Consider the following 27,023-nt stretch of genomic DNA (forward strand, 5'->3'; position numbering starts at 1 on the left):
TAATTATTCGGCTCCTTCCCGATCGCAGGTATACATCAACTGGAAAAAAACTGCCAGTCAGGATGCACCAGCTGTAGCTGAGGGCAGGTCCTGTCATTTCATATTACAGAATCTCTGCATTTGTAATAATGACTCCACCATCCCCATATAGAAAATAAAATGGCAAAGTACTGTACTTGGTGCTGTGAATGAATACATTTGTACAATGAGCCAGCCACAGAAGAGCAATTAAAACCAAAAATGTATGTAAACCCAGACAAAAATCTCATTTTGTAACATTATGAAATATGTTATATTGCAAAAATGCATTTGGCCTTTAATGAACTTGGTTTTTTTTTTGGACGAGACAATTGAATGCGACCCTTCTACTGCCTGCCAGCCGCAGCATATGCTGTGTTTCCGTCTCGTATGGAAATCGCGAATTACAGTCACAATGACATTACGTGGTTTTACACTTTAAACATTTATACAGTTGGATGTGTGCTGAAGTACTTCAAGTACCTCCTAGTGAAAACAAAACTGAGCCCTTCTTTGAATTCAAGCTTAAACTAGTTGTAAATGCAAGAATTACAAAGTATAAACAGTGTGATTGCAAGCCGATGTGCTGGAGCATGACGATCCCTGCTGTGGATGTGTGTCATCTGGCTAAATCTGCTGGAGTGGACGAAGTATTTGAGGGACGGGAACTGCAGCATCTGGCACGGTGATGCACTGCTTAGCACTGTGGCCTCACACCTCTGGGACCAGAGTGAGAGTCTCTGCCCTGCTTCCGTGTGTGTGGAGTTTGCATGTTCTCTCATGTTGTTGTGGGGTTTCCTCCAGGTACTTTGCTGAGGTTAATTGGATTTACCAAATTGCCCTTAGGTGTGCATATGTGAGTGAATGGTGTGTGAGTGAACGGTGTATGAGTGAATGGTGTGTGAGTGAACGGTGTGTGAGTGAATGGCTTGTGAGTGAATGGTGTGTGAGTGAATGGCTTGTGAGTGAATGGTAGGTAAGTGAACGGCGTGTGAGTGAATGGTGTGTGAGTGAATGTTGTGTGAGTGAATGGTGTGTGAGTGAATGTTGTGTGAGTGAATGGTGTGTGAGTGAACGGTGTGTGAGTGAATGTTGTGTGAGTGAATGGCGTGTGAGTGAACGGCATGTGAGTGAACGGCGTGTGAGTGAATGGTGCGTGAGTGAATGGTGTGTGAGTGAATGGTGTGTGAGTGCGCCCTGTGATGGGTTGGCACCTCATCATGGATAGTTCCCTGCCTTGCTCATGACTTCACAGAGCTTTGAGTGAGATTCCATGCTGAGGCAGAGAACAGAGGAAGAACAGAGATGGGGGCGAGCAAAGGCCGAGGGAACGGGGGTGGGTATGTCAGCAGGGGGCACTGATCAGAAGGCCACCGGACATGGGTTCGATGACAGTGTAAGCCCAGCTGGATCCCGCAGGATCACCTTGGCGTGTGACCTCACAGCGATCCTCTGTGATTACAGCGCCGGCATATGGAAAGCTTAGTACCGGCATATTTCCAAACAAAAGGATAGCAACATCAAGCCATTCTAAGCCTGAATACTGTTATAGCTTTCAAAAACGAATCCCTGCAAAATATGAATGAGGAAAAAAAAATCAAGACAACAATCTTATTACATATATATCACACACGGATGGTCATGCAGGCTCCATTCAGTAAACAGCACTGTTCATTGGCCATTAGAACAGCAGACAGAATATTCATTGGCCAGTGGTACAGTAAGCTGCATAGTTATTGGCCAGCAGTACAGTAAGCTGCAAATTCTCTGGTCCATGCTGTCAGTAAGACTTTTTGGCCAAACAGACAAAGGGAGTTTACTGACAGAGGCTGAGATCCTACAGGGTTGTGTTATAGAGAATAGTGCCTGTGCATTCCTGGACCTCTCACATCCTCTAGTGGCAGGATCAGTAACGGTATCCCAGCAAGCTGACATGGCTGATTACAGCCAGCAGCCTTCAAAGCAGCAGGATGGAAGGACAGACGACGTGTGAGTGACGGTGTGGTACAGCGTAGGCGGAGAAGCTGTGGGGTTTTCATTTTCTGTTCCATTGATTACATTTCCAAATAACTCCCTTCCTAAGATGAAGTGCAAGGCTGTGTTGCTCCAAAATGCTTAATCGAGGCCTTAAGCAAGTATAGCTGAAGTGATTTGATAGAAGAGCAATGCTCAGAGGACTCAGATATTGCCTGGTAAAATTGTTTTATACAAAGGCCGTTTTATACAAGCCCGAATAAAAACAATGAGGGATTCTTTAAGACAGAAACTATGAAAGATGTGCTGAGTTTTAATTGCGGCATTTCTGTGGTAAAGTGTGTAAACTGAGAGGTACAGTAACACCAGTTTTGGGAGACGAGTACAACGTCGAAGTCAATGACCATGAATAATGACCTGAAATATATATTTAGCATTAGTGAAAACAGGCAACTTTAGGCCATACAGTAAAACATTTTCCGTACCAAAAGTCTTAATCATTTCACAAAATGGCCATCAAAGAAAACATGCAGGGTGTAGCAAACTGTTAGCCATTTAGTCGGGACTGTAACTGAGGGAGCCCTTCCGTTTGGATAAGAGGATAGCCATTTAGTCTGTCAGCAAATATTGTCAGAGTAAGGGTTTGCAGTCTGTTAAAGAAGGATTTTTGTATGGCTATTAAGGTATCAACAACACAGGGATTTAAAAAATCCCCATGCTGGCTGTAAGTTTGGTGTGGTGCACTCACTATTATAGGACATAGCTGTAAGCGCTAGGCAGGAGGCAGGGTCACTCTGAGCGGGATCCAGTCCATCACAGAACACACACTCACATACACTCACACGCTAGGCAGGGTCACTCTGAGCGGGACCCAGCCCATCACAGGACACACACTCACATACTCACACGCTAGGCAGGGTCACTCTGAGCGGGACCCAGCCCATCACAGGACACACACTCACATACACTCACACGCTAGGCAGGGTCACTCTGAGCGGGACCCAGTCCATCACAGGACACACACTCACATACACTCACACGCTAGGCAGGGTCACTCTGAGCGGGACCCAGTCCATCACAGTACACACACTCACATACACTCACACGCTAGGCAGGGTCACTCTGAGCGGGATCCAGCCCATCACAGAACACACACTCACATACACTCACACGCTAGGCAGGGTCACTCTGAGCGGGACCCAGTCCATCACAGAACACACACTCACATGCACTCACACGCTAGGCAGGGTCACTCTGAGTGGGACCCAGCCCATCACAGAACACACACTCACATACACTCACACGCTAGGCAGGGTCACTCTGAGCGGGACCCAGTCCATCACAGAACACACACTCACATACTCACACGCTAGGCAGGGTCACTCTGAGCGGGATCCAGCCCATCACAGAACACACACTCACATACACTCACACGCTAGGCAGGGTCACTCTGAGCGGGACCCAGTCCATCACAGAACACACACTCACATGCACTCACACGCTAGGCAGGGTCACTCTGAGTGGGACCCAGCCCATCACAGAACACACACTCACATACACTCACACGCTAGGCAGGGTCACTCTGAGCGGGACCCAGTCCATCACAGAACACACACTCACATACTCACACGCTAGGCAGGGTCACTCTGAGCGGGACCCAGCCCATCACAGGACACACACTCACATACACTCACACGCTAGGCAGGGTCACTCTGAGCGGGACCCAGCCCATCACAGGACACACACTCACATACTCACACGCTAGGCAGGGTCACTCTGAGCGGGACCCAGCCCATCACAGAACACACTCACATACACTCACACGCTAGGCAGGGTCACTCTGAGCGGGACCCAGTCCATCACAGAACACACACTCACATACACTCACACGCTAGGCAGGGTGACTCTGAGTGGGACCCAGCCCATCACAGAACACACACTCACATACACTCACACGCTAGGCAGGGTCACTCTGAGCGGGACCCAGCCCATCACAGGACACACACTCACATACTCACACGCTAGGCAGGGTCACTCTGAGCGGGACCCAGCCCATCACAGAACACACACTCACATACACTCACACGCTAGGCAGGGTCACTCTGAGCGGGACCCAGCCCATCACAGGACACACACCCACATACATTCACGCGCTAGGCAGGGTCACTCTGAGCGGGACCCAGTCCATCACAGGACACACACTCACATACACTCACATGCTAGGCAGGGTCACTCTGAGCGGGACCCAGTCCATCACAGGACACACACTCACATACACTCACACGCTAGGCAGGGTCACTCTGAGCGGGACGCAGCCCATCACAGGACACACACTCACATACACTCACACGCTAGGCAGGGTCACTCTGAGCGGGACCCAGTCCATCACAGAACACACACTCACATACACTCACACGCTAGGCAGGGTCACTCTGAGCGGGACCCAGCCCATCACAGGACACACACTCACATACACTCACACGCTAGGCAGGGTCACTCTGAGCGGGACCCAGCCCATCACAGGACACACACTCACATACACTCACATGCTAGGCAGGGTCATTCTGAGCGGGACCGAGCCCATCACAGAACACACACTCACATACACTCACACGCTAGGCAGGGTCACTCTGAGCGGGACCCAGTCCATCACAGAACACACACCCACACACACTCACAGGCTAGGCAGGGTCACTCTGAGCGGGACCCAGTCCATCACAGGACACACACTCACATACACTCACACGCTAGGCAGGGTCACTCTGAGCGGGACCCAGTCCATCACAGAACACACACCCACACACACTCACAGGCTAGGCAGGGTCACTCTGAGCGGGACCCAGTCCATCACAGGACACACACTCACATACACTCACATGCTAGGCAGGGTCACTCTGAGCGGGACCCAGCCCATCACAGGACACACACTCACATACACTCACATGCTAGGCAGGGTCATTCTGAGCGGGACCCAGCCCATTACAGAACACACACTCACATACACTCACACGCTAGGCAGGGTCACTCTGAGCGGGACCCAGTCCATCACAGAACACACACCCACACACACTCACAGGCTAGGCAGGGTCACTCTGAGCGGGACCCAGCCCATCACAGAACACACACCCACATACATTCACACGCTAGGCAGGGTCACTCTGAGCGGGACCCAGTCCATCACAGAACACACACCCACATACATTCACACGCTAGGCAGGGTCACTCTGAGCGGGACCCAGTCCATCACAGGACACACACTCACATACACTCACATGCTAGGCAGGGTCACTCTGAGCGGGACCCAGTCCATCACAGGACACACACTCACATACATTCACACGCTAGGCAGGGTCACTCTGAGCGGGACCCAGTCCATCACAGGACACACACTCACATACACTCACACGCTAGGCAGGGTCACTCTGAGCGGGACCCAGCCCCTCACAGGACACACACTCACATACACTCACACGCTAGGCAGGGTCACTCTGAGCGGGACCCAGCCCATCACAGGACACACACTCACATACACTCACACGCTAGGCAGGGTCACTCTGAGCGGGACCCAGCCCATCACAGGACACACACTCACATACACTCACATGCTAGGCAGGGTCATTCTGAGCGGGACCCAGCCCATCACAGAACACACACTCACATACACTCATACACTACGGCAACTTACAGTCACCAGTTCAACTAAGTACCCAATTCTGGAGTGCAGAAGGAAAACAAAGAACCCAGAGCATTATTACATTAACTCTGAAATATCAAAAGATTGAGAAGCTTACATATGGAAGATATGGTTATGGTACAACATGTAGACATTTACACACAGATACGGGACATCATGAAGTTACTTGGGCACAGTACAGTATGTACGGTACAGAGACATTTATATACATTTTTACATTGTGTGTATACAGACGCTCATTTACTTATGAACTTTCAACTTACGAACTTTCAGACATACGAACGAAGAGGACTGTAAGTCCAAATTGTGTTCCTTGGGCTCCCGTTTCCTGTCTGTAACATCAATTTATTTTTCTGTGTGCCAATTCCGCCTAGTACGACTTCTGGCCGCTACTCCCGCCGCACAGCAGCGTAGCATCCTAGTTCTTAATACTTGCGTACACCCTTAAATAATGTTGAATTACGATTTACGAACATTTCACGTCACGAATGGCCGTTCGGAATGTATCTCGTTTGTAAGTAGAGAAGCGTCTGTACTGAAATCCATCTGTGGTGTGCTGTTACTGTATCATCACTAATGCATAGAGCCTATTCAACATTACGGCAGTGGAGTTTGCATTAGCATAACCTGTGAATTGCCAGCATACATTGCTGCCCTTTGACCATTGTGACACAACGCTAAGAATGTCTACAGCACTGGTGTTGATTAACGTTGTTTGCGAAGTCGACACGTTAAATGAAATCTTAGTCATGTTCGTTGGTGTCAATGGCTCTAGCGAGCACAATCATAGCCGCTGACCTGAAGCTCTCCGCATCACACGCAAGCTTTGGTGGATGTTTTGAACCACCACCAAGGTGTGTGATCTTCATGCATGAAACCACAAGCAATTCAAGAACTAGTCAGTGCAAAGAAAGAGCCGCTGCCATTTTACGCAGAAATGTCCCTTCGGGGTGTGCAGGCCTACACATGTGTGCAGGTGCTGGTCCAGACTGACACTCCATGGGTACACGTCTGCAACTGACATAGATGAGGATTCAAGAGAGAATCAACAGTTTGAAAAGACATTAGAAGTAGAACATTCTGACAAGCATAAAATTTAACACCTCCTCTTCTGACCATGTGTTTCCTTCAGACATAGACTGATACCATGGCAACGTTTCTGCAAATTAGATATTTAACCTATTTCAGCATATATCATTACAATGTTAGTACAGCTTTGCATGTCTTTGACTGTGTCTATTAGCCAAATACAACTGTGAGTTATATAGTCATTTAATTCTGACTAGCATGTTACTCTCCCCACTATTAACTGTAAAAGTATTAACAACAACTAAACATAGACTGATATTTATTACCACGCAGTGACTTTCTGACTGCTGATTGTGTGAACACTTTTATCTGATGAAAGACTTGGTTTTGTATTTAATTTTACATTTTCCTTAAGTGCTTACAAGTGTTTACACTGGTGCCTTCAATAGACATACATAAATTATAATTGTACCTTCCAGTAGTATGACTATTCATAACGCGAAAAAATGACTATCTGGAATATTTGCAAGCTTGTGCATGTTCTCTACTTAAGGGTAATTTTTCTCGACTTTTACGCGCGTACGATAAATGTCCAACTGCTTTCATTCGAAGGGTGTAAAGTGTACGGATGTAGTGAAAATGACCAAGCCTCATGATATTCAGAGGAGCAAACGCAGATGACAAGGAGGCTGCCATGGTTCTCAGTTAGTCAGTCTGATGTAATGATCAGATTACTCACAGGGGTCTGTCACTGGCGGCTAATGGGAGGCTGAAGTCCCCTGGCAGAGCCGGTTGTCATCGAGATGCTGCAAAGCACTCCGTCAACCTGTCTGCTCTCTCTCCCATAAGGGAAAACAAGGTGCACATTATAGTCACCACTAGCAAAAATGTCTTTCATGTAATGCCATACTGAGAAATAGCTTAGTAACCAACATCGTTCTTCAGAAAATGGCAGCATCACATTTATTGTGTTGGTGTCGTACTTGCCTGCAGGACATTAGCTGGGGCCAGACTGGTGGTTTTAGGTAGCTTACTAACCCCCCACCCCCCACTGCACCACCATTGTCCATCACCCAGACAATTCCCTCCCTAGAGGGCTACTGTTGACTGTGTGTGTAATTGCAAGCTTTAGGATGTCACCATGTTTAAGGTAATACAAAGAGGTAATAGCCAGTGTAACCCGAAAAATATTGGCCTGTTCTTTTGTGAGGATTTGTTTATTTCTTTATGGAAATATATGTGTGTGGCCAAAAAGAGTTATTGGTGCTCATAAAGAGGATTATGCAAGTGGCACCTGAGCTGTGCCAGGAAAATGAGGGTATACATGATGGATCTCTTCACATTTTTTTTGCCTATATTCAAAAGTTATGTGTGTAGCTTTTTCATGCATAACCAATAACATTCTCTAAACAGCAACACTAGACAGAAAAACGGACATTTTCTGCATACTTAGCCGGTGTAATGCTGAAGGACATTGTATTAGGGTAAAGATGGGGATATTGTCCTGTAAAAAAAATGAATAGCCATTTATGACAGTTACTTGCTGCCATCTGGCGTTTGAGAATAAACACTACAAGGTGCGCATTTAAAGGCTACGGCACCCAAAGCTGTTTGTATTGACTTACATGCGTGTCTCCACTGGGAAAACCCTCTAGTGTCCAAATAAAGGAATTACAGACACCAGGTACCGCAGTGGCGCCGTTTCCCGGCATGACGGCAACTGGCGGCATTAACGAGTCCCGTTTATTGCAGCGAAAGCCGGCAGCGCGGTACTGTTTGATTTTTAGTCTTTAACCTAGGGCGCCTACAACTTCACTGCGCTTTTATGAAGCCGAATGCTTTAAATGTCCTCGATTAGGCCCATGTGTGGTATGCTGTAAATTTCGCCCTTTTTCCTGTTAGCGCTGAGGACAATACCACTCGGTTTTGTAATCGCATTTAACTTGACTTTCTTAATGAATTAACATAACAATTAAAAATCTGCACGCATTAAAACACAGACAGTCTACTCGGTTTTCTACACTGGGTAATTTTCCACCGTTTTCCTGCACACCGACCTTAACAGCTAATATATTAACCGAAACACTCATCGATTCCAAAGGTCGCCGATTTCCCAATAAGCTGCTGTTGTAACGCGATGTTCCTGCTAACTGCCGCAGACTGGAGCAGATCTACCTGCTGCCGTAAATGCGGAGCTCAGGACTGGCGGTAGGCGTCACACCCGTTGGGGGCAACTTCCTGGGGGAACAAAACGCCGCAAGAAGGCGACAGGGTCCCAGTGCAAATGTGCACCATCCAGGCTGCATGTTAACTCATTTATAAACTAGTATTCAGCGCATTTTTATTTGTACTGCAACAAAATGTTAAATAAACACAATAAACTCCGATGTGCGACTATTAATTTGTCACCCACTGTATCTATTATTATACAGCTTGGCATTTTTTAATTGTAAAATTATTTATCAAGATGACATTCTTATTAATCCAGAATATGTCGATCGACATTGGTATATATTTGTTATATATTAAGGGTCTTATAGCTCCTGTCAAAACAGTTTTCTTTCTGCAAGATCCAAGGACACACGGGTCGCCGAAGGGTGACCGAAATACTTCTGTTTGCGTAAGAACATCATTCATCGATGCAATGTTCATTAAATCAGGGCGCTTTTGTGGCTCATCATATCCAGATGGCGACTGTCATCCTTAATCTGAAAGCTAATTACTTACTTTAAACCAACTACATGTTAAAAACGAATTAGCTATAAACCGATTTATTAACTGTTTAATAACCAGCGCAGCGGAGAAAAGGCGATGAAACGATGGGCATTTTGTGGAAAATATAGTGTGCTTTCAAATTCCTCACCCATTCCTTACGCAAATAAAGTCTTTAGCGCCGTATAGACCAGTTTTTAGTACTTCAACCCTTTCCTACTTATAATTTCTGCACAATATTTCCTTATTGTACAAACTAGTTTCAAGAATACTAACACGGGGGGAAAGAAAGCATAAAACCAGAACGATAATATGTAAGCTTCTGTTCTGCAGCTTAAAAAGACATCCGGCGAAACAAAATGGAGTTGCAGCCATTTCATCAGCAAGCGGTGGCGTCGTTCACCACCATATAGCCACGCACGGTAGCGCAGGCAGGCAGACAGACAGACAGGCAGTCAGTCAGTCAGACAGACAGACAGACAGACAGGCCGCCACTCCTCCATGAAGGGCAGGGAGACGCGACGTGCGCGCCCCGCGAAATGGCGGAGCGAGGAGGGGACGAGGACGGCGAGCGCCGAGCAAGCGCACTGCGGCTGCCGCTGGGCCAAATGTAAAAGCAGGACTGGATCCACAAGCCGAATCTGGATCGCCGCTCGCCTTTGCACTGGGTCTTAAACTGTCTGTAATGCAGTTCCCGTATAGTTTTCTCGGTAGTCCATTTTTTCCTTAGGTAATGCAATGTTTAAAACCCCAAACGAAAAACTGTAACAAAGCAGTCACATAATTAAAATTGTTACAAGGAAGCACAGCATGTAGACACGGATATGTATGCCTCATCCAACAATATTAAGATTCTCTGTAAAACAATAAGACAAGAAAAACAATGATCAGAAAAGCAAGACGAAGAATTACATTGGAAATAAACTGAAAAATCAGAAATATACATATACGAATTTAGTATAACCAAAAATGGCAAAAACGTTTTACACATAAAAAATATTTCAGAACACCATAATCAAAAAATACAAAGATGTCCATATGCTAAATTCACTGTAAGTACTGAAAAAGGTGTCCGATCTAAAGCGATTTAGATTGATATTTAGGCCAAGAGTGACATGCTTTTTCCTGGATTTTTGTCACTAGGTTAAACAATATTTAAGAGAGAAACAATATTTCTCTGATTCCAGTGGAGGGCGACAGCAAGGAAGGAGCAGCAGCTGAAAGCGTCCAAGCATAAGCTGAGCCCTGCCTTCGGGCGGGCAGATGCAGGGGTGGGAGGAAGAGGAATTTGAGCGCTCATCTCACACATGTCCATACAAGTCCTGTTCTCTGGTCAGAAAAGGACTATAGAATCTCTTACCAGCAAGAAAGTGAGCCCTCTCTGACTGGAGGAAAATGCTCTCCTTTCACTCAGCTGTACAGTGCATATAGGTCAAATATGAACAATACTGCAGTTAGCAAGGTAATGTACTAAATATAGCTTGACCTACACAATATGATTCAACATACAGTTCACAAGTTAAATATATTAAACACGGCTGTAACAGTACCTTTTAAGTGTTTCTAATACTGGAGATATTTCTTCAGTACCGAACAACCTATCAAGTTCCAAACGATAAACACTTTGCAGAACTTGGCAAAAGTCTGTATTACTATAGAAAGCCATTTTAAATATTTCAGTGCTAAATTACACTTTAAAACTGAAATCATACTAACTACGAATTTCACGAGTCGTCTCTCACGCCAGTTTTATATTTCACACCTAGTAGTTGTCTCAAACTGAGCATGTTAATGTAATTTTCTATTCCGGGCCTACTTAAATGCAGCAAAACACACGTCCAGCTGTTTTAAATGGTGTGCTACCTCAGGGGCCTTACTTCAAAATAATGAGTGTCTGCAGCATCAATGAAGGGCGAATGCATGAATGCTGTTTCTGTGTTATTGAGAAAGGTATTCAATGCTTCATCATCGCAGTGCCATTCGATAAATACAGCAGCTTCAAGGTTCCTTAGGACATGTTAGAAGCCAAAGACAAGTGAAATCTTAAGGAAGCTGATAGCCTCCTAATATCAGCTGTTTCTTCACACGACACCCAGCTTCTAAAAATAATAAAACTGGGGCAGCTCACAGACCTACTGACAACATGCGAGATAGGAGGGAGGGGCAGACAGATTTGAAAAAAATCTCTTTTCAGACTCATTCGTCTTTTCCTGAGAGTAAACAGCTCTTGAGATAATTTCTCCAGTGGGGCGTTGCACATTCCTAGCAATGCTACCTCCCTTTTAGATCATAACCAGCAGCGCCATACATGGGCCTGATCGAGGACAGAGAGGGAGGCGGGAGCCTGCCGTTAAGGCAGCGAGGGGGAGGGAGGCGCAGAGCACAATGTGAAGGGGAAGGCATCTCCGCAAGGGGAGGCTCGTCCCTTTGCCATCCTTCAAAGGTTTGGCGGTGAGGGCGGCTCCACACCGCCAGCCTGGGAGTGCGAGCCACACGACGATGGACGAGTACACCGGAGTATCAGCATAAATCAGATCTGGAAGACCACGGCGAAGCCTCAGCGGGTCGTTTCATCAAACCTCACTGGTGACTGTTTCCAAATGTAGTCAAGCTAGATGTTGTGTTGCTTTGATTGATGTTCAAGTCGAGTCAGATGGAGCGGAGTGGCCTCTATTGTCATACCATTCATGTACAGGTTAACAGTGGCCAGAAATAACACCTCACCCCGGGACCACGATGTGACATACAAGCAGCTAATGTTATTTTAAGCGCTGGCTTCTATTTTACATGGGAGAACAAGTCCATCATGATAATATAACTGAGCATTGAAACTGTATTCTCCTGAGAGCCCAGAGCTTGGTGACAGAATAGGCGTTAATACTTTTTTTTTTTTTAGATGAAGTTGCGTTGTTTCCTTAAAGCTTGCCTCAAAGGAGCTGGATTTAAACTTCTAAAAATGTCTAACTAGCTATTGTAGGAGAAGACGCATTATTAAATGCATTTAATTTTCCTTACAGAACGTAACTGACAAATTAAACATGCAAAGGTATAACAATTTCTGTTATTTTTAACAGCACTAAAGGTATAAGAACTCACTGAGTTCATATTAATTAGCTACCTGGAGCCCTGGATAATCAGAGGACATGTCACCGACTGAGGTGTGAAAATGTAAATCTATAGTTTGCCCAGCAGTTTGTCTGCCATTGAAAGGTTATAAATATGATTACAAATATTATTAAAGCTTAAGAAAGAGTCCTTTGTTTGATGTAAAAATATAAAAAGTCCATAACATCACTGGGATCATTAATAAAGGAGATGTCAGTTTAAATTTTTTGACCACAAATGGAATCTTTTGTTGAGCTGCTTCTAAACTGCAAAGATGGCCGGGTTCACCACCAGCTGTCATGAAAGCAGACCGAGGGTGACAGCGAGCCATGAATGTGTGCATTGAAGTGACTAAGACAATAAGTGCGATTGAGAGCGAATGGAGGAGCAGGCCACAGTCCTGATTACAACAGGAAAGGGCTTCTGTACTGCTGACCTCTCCCTGGGGATGCCCAAGATTGCCCTTAGACATGAAGCTGCCTTTTCCAAATTTCTGTGTACTAAACATGGATGCTGTAAAATAAATCTAAATGTGCTTATTTGGAGAAAAGTGTATGGTGCCATCAGAGCTTTCAGTTTGGTTAATTGACCAGTTCACTGTTATTGTGGGCTATACAGCTCACTGGGATTCTGATCACTGTACCACTGGCTAGAAAAATAAAGGAAGTTTGACAACAATTAATGTTGTCAAACATTAACAATTAATGATCCCTTTATTAATGATTCACACAGGACTGTTTGATATATAATATTAGTAAACGTTTCAATTATTGCAATCATGATTGCATTAAAGAACAAGACATCGGTCTAAAAACCAAGACACCAATCTTAATAAATATATATATATATTCTTTAACAAAATAAATTCATGAATGTGGAGAGTATGTAATTCTTTGCTGCAGTGCACATATCTTTGCATTATACCTTGTCATGTACCTTTCTCGTAGAGTAGGACAATGCTTTGGGCATAAATGTCATTGTCATCCATCATTTCCATTTACAGAGATGATTCTCATTTCAGTTGCAAATACAACCAGAGAGGAACCACCTATAATTAAACTGAGATAACTAAATTACAGGTGATCATTATCAGATATCTTTTACACTGCTGTGAGCATTTCATAAGAGAGAAGTGTTGTTCTGTGGTAGAGTAACAAGCCATGTTAGTTAATCCTAGTTGTTCTAGCTGGAGGGGTTTCTGAGTGAGTAAGTCTGTTGGTGCAAATGTTTTTTGACAGAAAAATCCCAGCGGTTACTTCTTCTGTAGAGTAATAACCATACCCTCCCAGGAAATCAGTTTAAAAACTAAAATTCATGTTAATATAATTTTGTGATGAGGTTTGTGATAGAAGAAGCAGGCAAAATGTTTTTAATTAGATATTTTGTAACACATCAGTGTGATATTATCCTTATCCTACTGAAGCTTTATTAGTCATGCTTAAAATATTACTTAATTATGGTGTGGCCCAGACTTCTTGTGTGACCTGACAGAAAAAAACAGCCCCCTTGGTTTGTGTGTGTGTGTCGGTATAATTACAATAGAAAGGAAACACATTGATTTCAGTTTCATTAGTATGGCACAGCAGAATGATGGAAAACAAACAAGGAGTGGTCACTGTCATGTGATACAGCTCAGGGATGGTAGCCGGCTTCATTTATAACCCTGTGATTTATGGAGTCCTGATCCAGTGTCATCGCATCCAGCGCTCTGATTCGTGCTGTATACTGTGGTTGGGAATTTGTTGAACAACACTAACAATCAATCATTTTTATTCCCAGCTTGGGTGTTACAGCCACCACATCCCAAGCAGGAGACTAGATAATGGTTTACGGACACAGAACAGTAAAGTGAAGTTTGCTTGTTCAGATTTAGCATTTTGCGGTTCGGCCCTTGAAAAAGGTACTTAACTGATTTGTGAATTTTAGAAGAACCCATGTGAAATGTGAGGACTGCCATGCAAAGAAATGAAGTCTTTACTTTTATGTCAGATACAGTTAAAACACCATTTGATGCCGTTTGGGCAGGTGGTTCAGACACGATGCAGAGATACAAAGCTGAGTGGTGATCCATGAGCTCTCTCGCCGGCGCATTGCTATGCTAAAGATAACAAACGTGTTTGCAGGCTCAGTAACCCTGCTGTGAGACTCCGTGGGCCACTAACATGTCAAATTTGTGAGATGCTCTCAAGTCGTTCCCAGCATTCTTAAAGTCTTTCATGTCAAACTACAAAGCTGTTCACAGTGCCATGAATTTGGGGAACATGCAAAGCTTTGCCTGTGTGAAAAGCAGGGCTCGTTTTGTGGGCAAGCCGACTACCACCAATATACCCTGGCATATCGAGGCAAGGAACCGGATTAATATGGCTGAAATGAATGAAATCTCATAGTCAGCAGTAGCATGGTCATGTTACTCAGGCTGTTGACTCGAGTTTTACACAGTAACAAACTGCCACTTCAATAGAGCCTCAATGAATCATCCTGCTGTTCATCTATATAGATATAAAAACATATTGTGTGAAAGCTTCACATTCACGTTTTCAGTGAAAAGGAAAACAGGGACTTTCAATCTGACGCCCCACCAAAGGTAAAAGGCTGCATCACTTTTTTTCTTCAGCAGCCTGTTTCTGGCGGCAAAGTAACAGTCCATTTGGATTCTGTCACCTCCTGCGAGATGCAGGAGCACATGAGTCAGATGTGGATGGAAGAGTCTCCTTCACCCATAATCTGTGTGTGAGCTGCTGGCACGGTACTCGAATGGGATGAGTTTGACTAGATATCTTATGGACGGATCATCTCTCCATCTTTCTTTAGGCACAATGAAATATTCTTCACACGAACTTGTCCTTTCTGGACCTGAGCGAGTTTAATGTCCAGGCTCTTACATCTGGTATAGGCGCAGTGCGATTTCCAGTACAGCAGGTTCTGAGGCACAGTCAACAATGCAATTCAAGTGGAATTTATCACTCACGCATTGTTACAGAGCACCACCCATGTTTACTCACTATATATAATAATATTAATATCAAATGGAGTCTGTAGTGTGACTGTGCGGTTTGCAGAATCCCAGGGATTCGCCATTACTCAGTATTTTCACACAGAGACATGAACTCATCCCCCGACCACCTCCGATGTCGCCCCTGCCTCTGTCACCCCCCCCCCCCCCACTCCACACGCATCATTCCACATCTTTGTCATCTACTGGACATCATATATTTTTTATAGTTTTATATTTAAGTATTGAATATACCTCTGTTCCCTTTAATGTCCTTATAATTATTGTTATTATATCGCGCAGCTTGCCCTGCTCTGCACTATTTTATTCTTTTATTATTTCATTTATACTTATCTATTTTTCTCAATTTATGTTCTTTGCTCTTCTATGTTATCTGTGAATGTGACCAGAACTGCCAGAACAAATTCCTAGTACATGCACTTGTGCCTGGCCAATAAAGCGAATTCCGGTTCTGATTCTTATATATCTACAGAAATCAGGCAGTTCAGTCAGAAACTGACTTCTCATTGTTTTGTTTTGCTCTGGATTGTATTCAGCATATCTGCCGACCAGTACTGAATCGTTTCCTTTACATGATGAATTTCTCCAGCTTTTTTCCAGAGTATTAACTAAAGACAATTCCCGAAGTTTAAACAACTTTCGTTAGGGTGCAGGTGAGTACAGTAGCCAGGTCAGTCATCTACCATGGCCATTAACATGAACTTTTTAGCAATTTTTTCTTGCATCCCTTTTAAGGTGGGGGGGGGGGGGTACCCCAGGCTGTTCACCCTGGATGGGATGCCGGTCAATCACAGGGCATACACACATTACAGTATTTATTTCGCAGATGAACGTTTAACTGAGAACGTAGGGTCAGCATGGGTTTAACCATAATCTCAACATGACAACCTTAACCCCTACCCAACCCTAACCTTAACCATAGGTAACCAAACAAAACACTTTTTATAAAACTGGGTTATAACATTGTTGGGAGAATTGGCCCCCCACAAGGCCTGACACTCTTCAGAATTCGAATCTCCAGTCCAGGAGGTATGAGGTAACACCGCTACTCGGTGAGGCATAGTGTTAGCTGGAACAGCTGCAATTAGGGAAAACTCAATTTCTGCTTTTGTTTCTCAAAAACTACAGCTTCCATCATCCATACAGTATGTGCAGCATCTGTTATCATGACTCTGCTCTGCTCCTCTCAGGAATGCTTCACCCTGCATGCCACCAAGGCCCAGAGAGACACGTCTAACCCGTCTCCTCCAGCAAATGGTCTTCAGGCCTCCTAATCTATCCATAAACAAGCATCTACATACATTCTCAGCTGGCGCCTTTGGCTTCCTCATCTCTGTGCTGACTCTACTGAATATCAGACAAAGAAAAACAGTGAAACTCCTGTAAATTAAGATGTCTGAAAAAGGTCAATTACCTTCAGCAAATAGCTGATTGACACAGGTGGCTGTAATAAATCGGCTGACAAAGGATGGACTGACAGGTTCGCCTCGAGACAAGTCGACAGGCTGCTGCATGCTAAGACCTCAGCAGATCTGCGCTGCTTCTTCAAGAAAAAGAGTTTCCATTCCCAGGAAGGCAGAGAACCCGAGATACGATCTGCTTATTTGGCATGTATTCAAGTAATGGTCTGTGATTCATTGGACCAGTTCCTCCAAAACGATTGCATCAAAACAGTAGTTTCGTTACTTAAACAAGGACCCATGAGGTTTGTTGGGGATGTACTGTATTTTACGTCAACATCAAGAAAATCCCAACAACGCACCCTGTTCACTGGATATGGATACACATTACTTATCTCTGAACACGCAGTACGTCAACAAAAGTATGCTCACTGTACCTCAAGTAGAGGAATCCCATATTGTGAATGTTTTTTAAGGCAAAGAACATAACCAGCCTCCCAATCACATTAAATGACATGACAGCCATTCCTCAATCAGCCACAGACTAATAATTATGAAACTGATGAATTTCCAGTCACTCATGGTTTATCCATCATATTCTCATTTAAACAACACTACAAAGGACAGAGAAACTTATTGCTAATATTTGCATATTGACATATCTGCTATATGGGAACAAAGCTACGTCTTAAAGGAGGGCAGTGTAAGTGTCATTTGTACTCCTTTGAAAAGGTTAACGCAGCTGCATGAGAAACATGAAATATTTCACGCAGGAGGTGATCAGCAGACTTTTATCTAAGCTGTGCTTTTTACTTCCCCTTGATAGTGTGATTCGTTAAGTGTAGAACATCAGTCTTCACTCTCATTTATTACAGCAATGCCCTTGGAGCTCAGACTCAGATCTGGCGTGTATCTGGTAGGCCACTGCTTTGGCAACGTAAGGGATGGAACGTAACCTAGAGAAAAAAATGCATTTTATCGTTAATAATTAGTAGCTTACTGCTGCTGCAGGGAAAGGATCCTCCCCAAACTGTAGGTTCCTCTCTCACACTGTGACTAGAACCTTGACTGGGTCACTTTATTTCCTCTGTTGGCATTCGACAGCTTTTAATTTAGCATCCATTCCTGGAATTTTTTTTGTGCTGATAATTTTCATCAGGGGTACCTCAGGAGATGCAAAAACTTTCAACGAAAGCAGCAAGAGCACAGCTTACATATGCAATACAGAATTAGGTCTGCTAACTTCCAGAACAGCTAGAAACTACAGTGGCTTGCAAAAGTATTCGGCCCCCCTGAACTTTTCCACATTTTGTCACATTACAGCCACAAACATGAATTAATTTCATTGGAATTCCACGTGAAAGACCACTACAAAGTGGTGTACATGTGAGAAGTGGAACTAAAATCATACATGATTCCAAACATTTTTTACAAATAAATAACTGCAAAGTGGGGTGTGTGTAATTATTCAGCCCCCTTTGGTCTGAGTGCAGTCAGTTGCCCATAGACATTGCCTGATGAGTGCTAATGACTAAATAGAGTGCAACTGTGTGTAATCTAATGTCAGTACAAATACAGCTGCTCTGTGACGGCCTCAGAGGTTGTCTAAGAGAATATTGGGAGCAAAAACACAATGAAGTCCAAAGAACACACCAGACAGGTCAGGGGTAAAGTTATTGAGAAATTTAAAGCAGGCTTAGGCTACAAAAAGATTTCCAAAGCCTTGAACATCCCATGGAGCACTGTTCAAGCAATCATTCAGAAATGGAAGGAGTATGGCACAACTGTAAACCTACCAAGACAAGGCCGTCCACCTAAACTCACAAGCCGAACAAGGAGAGCGCTGATCAGAAATGCAGCCAAGAGGCCTATGGTGACTCTGGACGAGCTGCAGAGATCTACAGCTCAGGTGGGGGAATCTGTCCATAAGACAACTATTAGTCGTGCACTGCACAAAGTTGGCCTTTATGGAAGAGTGGCAAGAAGAAAGCCATTGTTAACAGAAAACCATAAGAAGTCCCGTTTGCAGTTTGCCACAAGCCATGTGGGGGACACAGCAAACATGTGGAAGAAGGTGCTCTGGTCAGATGAGACCAAAATGGAAATTTTTGGCCAAAATGCAAAACGCTATGTGTGGTGGAAAACTAACACTGCACATCACTCTGAAAACACCATCCCCACTGTCAAATATGGTGGTGGCAGCATCTTGCTCTGGGGGTGCTTCTCTTCAGCAGGGACAGGGAAGCTGGTCAGAGTTTATGGGAAGATGGATGGAGCCAAATACAGGGCAATCTTGGAAGAAAACCTCTTGGAGTCTGCAAAAGACTTGAGACTGGGGCGGAGGTTCACCTTCCAGCAGGACAATGACCCTAAACATAAAGCCAGGGCAACAATGGAATGGTTTAAAACAAAACATATCCATGTGTTAGAATGGCCCAGTCAAAGTCCAGATCTAAATCCAATCGAGAATCTGTGGCAAGATCTGAAAACTGCTGTTCACAAACGCTGTCCATTTAATCTGACTGAGCTGGAGCTGTTTTGCAAAGAAGAATGGGCAAGGATTTCAGTCTCTAGATGTGCAAAGCTGGTAGAGACATACCCTAAAAGACTGGCAGCTGTAATTGCAGCAAAAGGTGGTTCTACAAAGTATTGACTCAGGGGGCTGAATAATTACGCACACCCCACTTTTCAGTTATTTATTTGTAAAAAATGTTTGGAATCATGTATGATTTTCGTTCCACTTCTCACGTGTACACCACTTTGTATTGGTTTTTCACGCGGAATTCCAATAAAATGATTCATGTTTGTGGCTGTAATGTGACAAAATGTGGAAAAGTTCAAGGGGGCCGAATACTTTTGCAAGCCACTGTAACATCACAGTACGCTCTTAATTTGGAGTACGGTAGGAATGTGCTTCTTTGGACAAGAATTAGGATTAAGAGTTAGTGCTCATTATGTCTCCCATTTATTTCTTGAAACTGACTTTTAAAATGCAAGGCAGTAAACTAACGCTGGCCAAGTTAAGGTAACACACCTGCCCAACTTATAAAGCCACTAACTCATGTTAATTTAACACTTCAAAGGCATGTTTTGACTATATACTAAACTTTGGAAGTGAATACGTGTATTATATGCAGTTTAATTCCTGTCTGCTCCTTTACAATCAAAGCATAATTGCCATGAGGATGATTATGTAACAATGATTGCTAGAAAAATAAAGTTTTATTGTCACGCTTTAATTGCTCTGTATATTGACGTCATGGGGACACTGCCTAACCCTAACCCACAGTGGTAAGCGCAAGTTTGCCCAGTTATCAGAGCTTTAAATCAGAGCTATATAAGATTTTAACAATGTTGAGCTATTAGTTAAGTTCTCCCTAAACGAGCTTGATGGGCTGAATGGCCTCCTCTCGTTTGTTAATTTCTTATGTTGTAAAACGCGTTTAAAACTAATAGATCGTCATTAAGTCTGGAAGTTTTTAGTTCTTTTCATAAACTGTCACAAAAAAGCATATCCATAAAGAATACATTTCCTGTGTAAAGTATACAGTTCTTGTGAGTGATGCGCTGGCCATTTGCCCTCTGTGGAGCTCTGCTTGATCCCACGTTTTGTTCACAAGCTCACAAACCCAACTGCTGATCTCAGCACTCTTTTATAGTTGATACATTCTGCTAGTGGCCATTCAGCCTAAAACTGACTGCGCTATGAAGCTGAGTGATTTGGTTACTCAGAAACAGGAGTCATTTTTCACGCGGTTTTCTTCACCCTGATGTTGTATATTTGAGTACTTAAGAATAAAATGCTAACATACAAGACTGACCATGGATGTATTCACATTCTGAACGGCTATAAACGCAGGAGTCTCTGCCCAAAAGGGACGGACAATCCTGTAGGCGATACAGGAAGCCGCCTGGGGTAGATTTGGGGGGGGGGGGGGGGGCAATTTGCCAGTCAATTTTATTTTGCTTTGCGCGGGGGGCGTTGGTATTGAGGGTGTCTCGCCAGCTGGGACCAATACTGCTGCCCGAGGGCAGGGGCACCGTAAAGCAGGGGAATGTCAGGATGATTCCAAGGGCCCCTGAGTGACAGGGGGCCTAGAAAATTAGGAAAATAACTGGATTGGTCTGGACTGGGGGGCTTTTGATGTGCCTTCATGGGGCCCCTTTTCAAGGGCCCTTGTCAAGTGCTGGGCCCCCTGAATCTATCTGGATGTCCCTGCCCGTCTGACACCCCTGGTGTTATATGGATGCCATTAGCTCTGTATGTTGTATGTTACAGAACATATACACTACTAGTTAAAAGTATGGACACATATAACCATAGAAAGATTTTTTCTATCATTCTCTATATTTTAGAACAATTATAAAGAAATTAAAACTATAAAATAACATATATGGAACTATATAAAACTGTATTACTTTTAGAGTGATAGTGTTTTAAGCCGGGTTCTGCTGAACCAGTATCAGAATGCATTCACTGAGATCTCTAAGCACTTATGTAAGTCACTCTGGCTAAGGGAGTCTTATAAATGGTGTCAATGTAAATGTATGCACTGACCAAAAAAATATTAAAAATTAATTTGTTGGGGTGGAGCAGCTGTTTTTGGGACTCAGAAGGTTGCTAGTTCGAATCCCATGGTTGGCAGTGACCCCACCATTAGGCCCTTAAGCAAGGCCCTTAACCCCAATTGCTCCAGAAACTGGCTGGCCCTACTGTCTCCTCTACGCCAGTTCCATGAAGTGGCCTCCTGGGATGCTTTCCCAGCTGTCCTCAAGGAGGTCCCACATGTGCTGAGCACTTCACTCTGTGGTCAAACTCCTCCAAAACTATTTCTGCTTTGTTTGGGTCAGGTGGCCAGGTCATGTGATGTGAAATGATCACTTTCCTTCGTAGGCAGCTTGACGTTGCCAAACTTTTGACTAGTACTGCATGTAAAGTAGTAAAATTACTGCAAATGACAGTCAGTCATGTTAACAGCCGACAGCCGTGTCTCACTAAGCTGCATATGGGGGCTCTTGTGAGAAGCGGCACGGAGAGAAGATGAACAACGAGGAAGTAGCCCGGCAACAGGGAGGAGGGTGGAGCCTGCCGGAGACACAGAGGTCAGAGGTGAATGCAGGGAAAGAACGCAGAGAATGGAGTGAGGCGTGGGAGGAGGGGCTGAGGGGGATGGGTGCCCAAACCATAAATATTCATGTCTGTTCACAGAGCTGCTTCTGTACTCCGACACCAATCCAAATGTTTTGCAACACTAGTAAGACATGCGACAGATGCTGAGGCCATGCGGCAGGGATCACGCTGCGGCACAGAGATGAATACGAATGACTGCTTTTTCGTGATAAATTTGACTGTGTCTCATAGTGCGGCACCACAACTCAGAACAGCAATATAACTAATGGAACCTACTAGGCTGAGCGCTCAGGGGTCACAAAGATGTCAAAAATCAGCACTGATGTGCTTCTGACCCTGAATAGTAACACACAGGACAGGCTCCCTGAAACCGTTTTGCTGCATTGTGTCATTTTGAAACAGAAATACGTGGGCTGTTTGTCATTCTCCCGCTTACGGTGCTGTCCTGCTGTTCGCCAATTCCAGCGTGTTGCTCCTGTGCTTGACACAGGACACGCATTGCAGAGAAACCGAAACTGGGGAGGTTTCAAGTCTTCCCTTACATCTGTCCTGCTGTCAGCAGCACTGGGAATTTTCTCAATAGTCACTAAATCTGCTTAAAGCCGCACAGCTTAAAAAATGAATGTCGTGGGTCACAGATTTACTGCTGAGGGTAATGAGTAAGCTAATTATTTAGGCCAAACATCCACAGTGAGTATCACTTTATTTAGTTTTATACTTGAATACATTAATGCAGTTATATTTTTATCAAAGCCATTCTGGAAATGTATTACAAAATATTACAACAACAGAATTTCTCAGATATGGTCCTTCAGACAGTAGCTGGTCACCTGCCCGGTGCTTGCGGGAAGGAGAATAGGCTCTCCTAAGGTACAGAGATGTGCTCTTGCTTAGAGCTTCTGGAAAATAAATCTACAAAGAAATTATAATATTTATACTGTGTATACAAGCTGACATGAACAAGACTGGTTCATTGAAAAGGAAACATTGTCTGGTGCAATACAATGCAATGCACATTGACGTATTTACGAAGTATTAACAAGGCATGTATGCTCTTACATTACTATAAGAATATTAGCAGATCGGACACACTTATTCACAAGCTCAAGGATTCACTCAAACATGCAATGAATTGTAGCCATTAATCTCAAAACCAATTGTCTTTGATGTTTTCACCAGTGGAAGAAAAGGAAATACTCTAACTCTTGAACTATGTTTATGCAATCATAATACAGTGGAAACCGCTTGTGCTGATCACGTATGGCTGTGTGAAATTGATCACTATAAGCAAATCATCTTTACAATTGTTTTTTTCTTCATGTCTCAGGCAGATTACCATCTGACATTTATATAAATTACTGAACTGTCTAATTCAAATATGCTATAATACAGTACAGTACATAAATATTAATTATAAATATAATATAAATTAATTTTATTTATACAGCACATTTTCAAGTTACATTGTCTCAATTATTGTAGTTTTACTGCTGCACCTAGGTAGCTCTTTTTTGGTGGTTTATCATAACCTTTGATGAGTCTATATTTGTCATTGAGAGTAAATGACTTTCATTTTCCTATCATGTTTTCTGTGCACACAACACTAGCCTCAGGTAGCTAGCCAGAAACAAACGGGTTACTGCAAGACAAAGTAGGGCTTTCAAAGTAAATAAATAATTTTTAAAAAATTTACGCAGTTTAAATTTTTCGGTATGCTGTCATGTTTAAAAAGACCCAAAACGAACACTGTATGCAAACTACTTGATTACTATAAGCAAATTATTTAAACAGTATTTGTACAGGAATGATTCTGTCCCCAGATTTTTGATCCATATAAGTGGCTAATCACTATAACTGTGATCACTATAAGCGGTTTCCACTGTAGGGTCACAGTAGAGCCAATGGTAGGGAACATAAGGCACCAAGCTGGGGAAGAAAGACAGGGTCTTTGAGAGAAAACAGTGCCCCCCCAGACATCTGAACTCCCAACCCTAGGGGAGGGAGCCAATACTGCTACCCAGCAGGCCACCGTGCCACTCTTTTTCAGCACAGCTTTTTCAGTATGAAATAATTCAATCTATTCAGCTTCTCCAGTACAGCAGGGGCCTGCAGCCTGTTCCAGGCAGCACAGGGCACCAGGCAGGAGAACACCCCAGACAGGAAGCCAGCCATCTCAGTGCAGACACACCCTCTCTCAGACAATCACACACTAAGGGCCATTTACAGATGGTAATTATCCTGAATGCATGTCTTTAATCTTCGGAAGGAAACCAGAGGGGAAAACCACCGCAGAAGGACAAACAAGTCCCACACACACACAGTGGGGGCAGTATTTAATCCTGGAGGTGTGAGGCAGTTACCAAATAATTCCTCTTATTACATTTCATAAAATCGATGCAAAAATACAAGTCAATCCTGTTTACTGTTAGTTCAGCATCTGCAGTCTAAGCACTCAATCAACTTACTGAAGATGAAAGCAGAAAATTAACACTGCAAATAAGCTTGATGCACCCTGGATGCAGCCCTCAGATACAGTGAACATGGACTCAGGTCAGAAACAGAAACAAAAATGGCGGAGAAGAGGCTTTTAGGGGTGCTGCCCACTGCGCATTAAACACTGAACATGATGATGTCAGCACTTACAAGAGTCATGAATCTGAATATTCAGAAAATGAAGTAAAAACCTTGGATCTTCTGGCTCCTGGAAGGCTGATGTGAAGCTCTACCTCAAGTCTGAGAGAGGTGTACAAGCCTCAAGCCCTGCCTGATTCCCATTTGATTCGAAAGACTCCAGTTACTCAGGAGCAGAGATGCTACAGACTCGCCTAACTAGCCAGGACATGATTATGTGCTCGTTGCTTCGGCTCTCTGACATATTGAATTAGCAGATAAGTGAATAAAATGTAATGAACAGATACGGATCACTTTTTTCAAGGCAGCCCTCTCAATGGATTATCTGGTAGACGTCTAATGTCCTCGAGTTATTGCCTCCATTTTGAGCAGGTTCTCAAAAAGAAAGGCAGACAGAAAATGGGGGAAAAGATGTGACATTTTCTGATGAGAATAGTTTGTCCAAATCACAGAGACGGTTTATCGCAGATTCATAGCACCCCCCTCCCTCTAAGTCCAAACAGGACCTCTATTGTGAGGGGGTGCATAAAACTGCTGTGCATGCCTTACTGTGTCCTATGGGGGGGGGGGGGGGGGGACAATAAGGCACAGTGTCTTGGTGACAAATGACCGTAGAGCGATTTCGCATCAGTGTCAATGTGTCCGGGAAAGAGCTGCAAGAGGGTCTGTGCTGCACATGTGATGACGTTACTGGTCACCGTGATGGTGACACGGTCTCACTCGTCCCTTGGGGGGGGGGGGGGGGGGGGGGGATAAAATCACTTACTCTAACTCACACATGGGGTCACCAGGGCCCTGTAACTGTCCGGATCACGAAATCCACTAAATACATACAATAATGTGAATGTCATCCACACACACTCAGAGACAAAAGGAAGCTTACAGCTCAGTGGTTTTTAACTCAAACAGCCTTGTACATTTTTACGGCCTTGGTTTACCGTGGTTATTATAAGCATGTCCAAAAATGGCTACTCACTCGATTCACATTTACTGATGTAAACATGCCATTTTTAAAATAGACGTGCACCAGTGTGTCAATATTCAGTCTTTATAAATACTAAATAACTGTGCTGAGTAGAGAGAATGTAAGAAAAGAACTAAATAATAATAATAATAATAGTTTTAGTATTATTCCATCAGATGCAAATTGCTATATTTTCTAACACTGATGGGTGAGAAATACATGAAGGCGAGAGATAGATATACAGATATAGATCCAGAAGGCACCAAACACAGCTGCAGTATGTGATGCGAGCTCCTCCCATAGCTATCTAGATAGGGAGGCATGCAGATTTCTCGCTGTATGGTCCCTGCCTCAAAGCTGTGTGCATGTGAGATGTTATGTGTTTGTTACAGTATCATTAGGGAAGGTGGATTCTTACAGACTTTGATGAGGGTGCAATGAAGCTTGTGGAGGGTGTCTGGGCAGGGGATGAGGGAGGCGGCCTGGGGATGCACCTGAGGTCCACACTGTCCTTCTACATGTGTGCCGTACTGGGATGCTTCCGCATGACATTAAGTCACGCCGTAAGTGGGGTGGTGAACAGGACCATGTGAGATGGGGATGGGAAGAAGGAAGAGGGGACTTTATTTAGGGACATGAGAGGAGACAGGATGAAAACAGAATGAAATAAAAGATGGTGGTTCTGGGACTATCATGGGGAAATGCAAACAAAGGCAACTGGTGGGGGGGTGGTTGGACAAGTGTAGAGTTTACTGCAGTATCAGAAAATAAAAACTAATTGTACACAGTAAATAGGAAAAGCAGGTAGGTGTAGTGAACATGTCGGCTTATTATCTGATTTCACACTCCCCAGGACCTCTTCACTCCCCCCCCCCCACACACATTATTTTGCCCTTTTAGTCCCACAGCACATGCTACCATTTCCTGCTGTCATCTGGTTTCCCTTATTCCATTAGAGCAAAAGATTAATGCAGCATGATATGATACTGATCTGAGCAATTACCTACTTCCCATCATGCACCACTTTCCTACTGGCACTGCTGTCACCCAGCATGACAATGCCTTAATTGACAGGAAGAGTGTCCCCAGTGGGAGTTTTAGGGGGAAAGGGTTACCTGAGTGGCCACCCCAGGCGGCCAACCTGTGTGCAGTGACACATTGATAACCAGCACACCAGCCATGACATGGAGAGATTCCTTGTGGTTCCTGCAGCAGTTTCCTGCGCCATGCCTGCCTGGATGCACCCAGCCAAACTGTCTGTTGAGTAGCAGGGCTTTTCCTGACTTCTGCTCTCTCCAGTGTAATAAATAAACCAATGGGATCACCGTAGTGTTACTGAAATACACGGGACA

The 27,023-nt window shown here is 44.0% G+C and overlaps 1 long non-coding RNA gene across 1 annotated transcript; it reads right to left on the bottom strand.

Annotated features, from left to right (window-relative positions):
- Positions 1-7,533: 7,533 nt before the first annotated feature.
- Positions 7,534-8,470, bottom strand: LOC125709181 (uncharacterized). Its single transcript, XR_007382644.1, has 3 exons — positions 8,341-8,470; positions 8,165-8,219; positions 7,534-7,552 (listed from the first exon to the last, which is right to left on the bottom strand). It is a non-coding gene; the product is annotated as an uncharacterized LOC125709181 (long non-coding RNA).
- Positions 8,471-27,023: the final 18,553 nt, after the last annotated feature.

The sequence above is a fragment of the Brienomyrus brachyistius genome, chromosome 15, assembly GCF_023856365.1.
Source record: "Brienomyrus brachyistius isolate T26 chromosome 15, BBRACH_0.4, whole genome shotgun sequence".
Classification (NCBI taxonomy): domain Eukaryota; kingdom Metazoa; phylum Chordata; class Actinopteri; order Osteoglossiformes; family Mormyridae; genus Brienomyrus; species Brienomyrus brachyistius.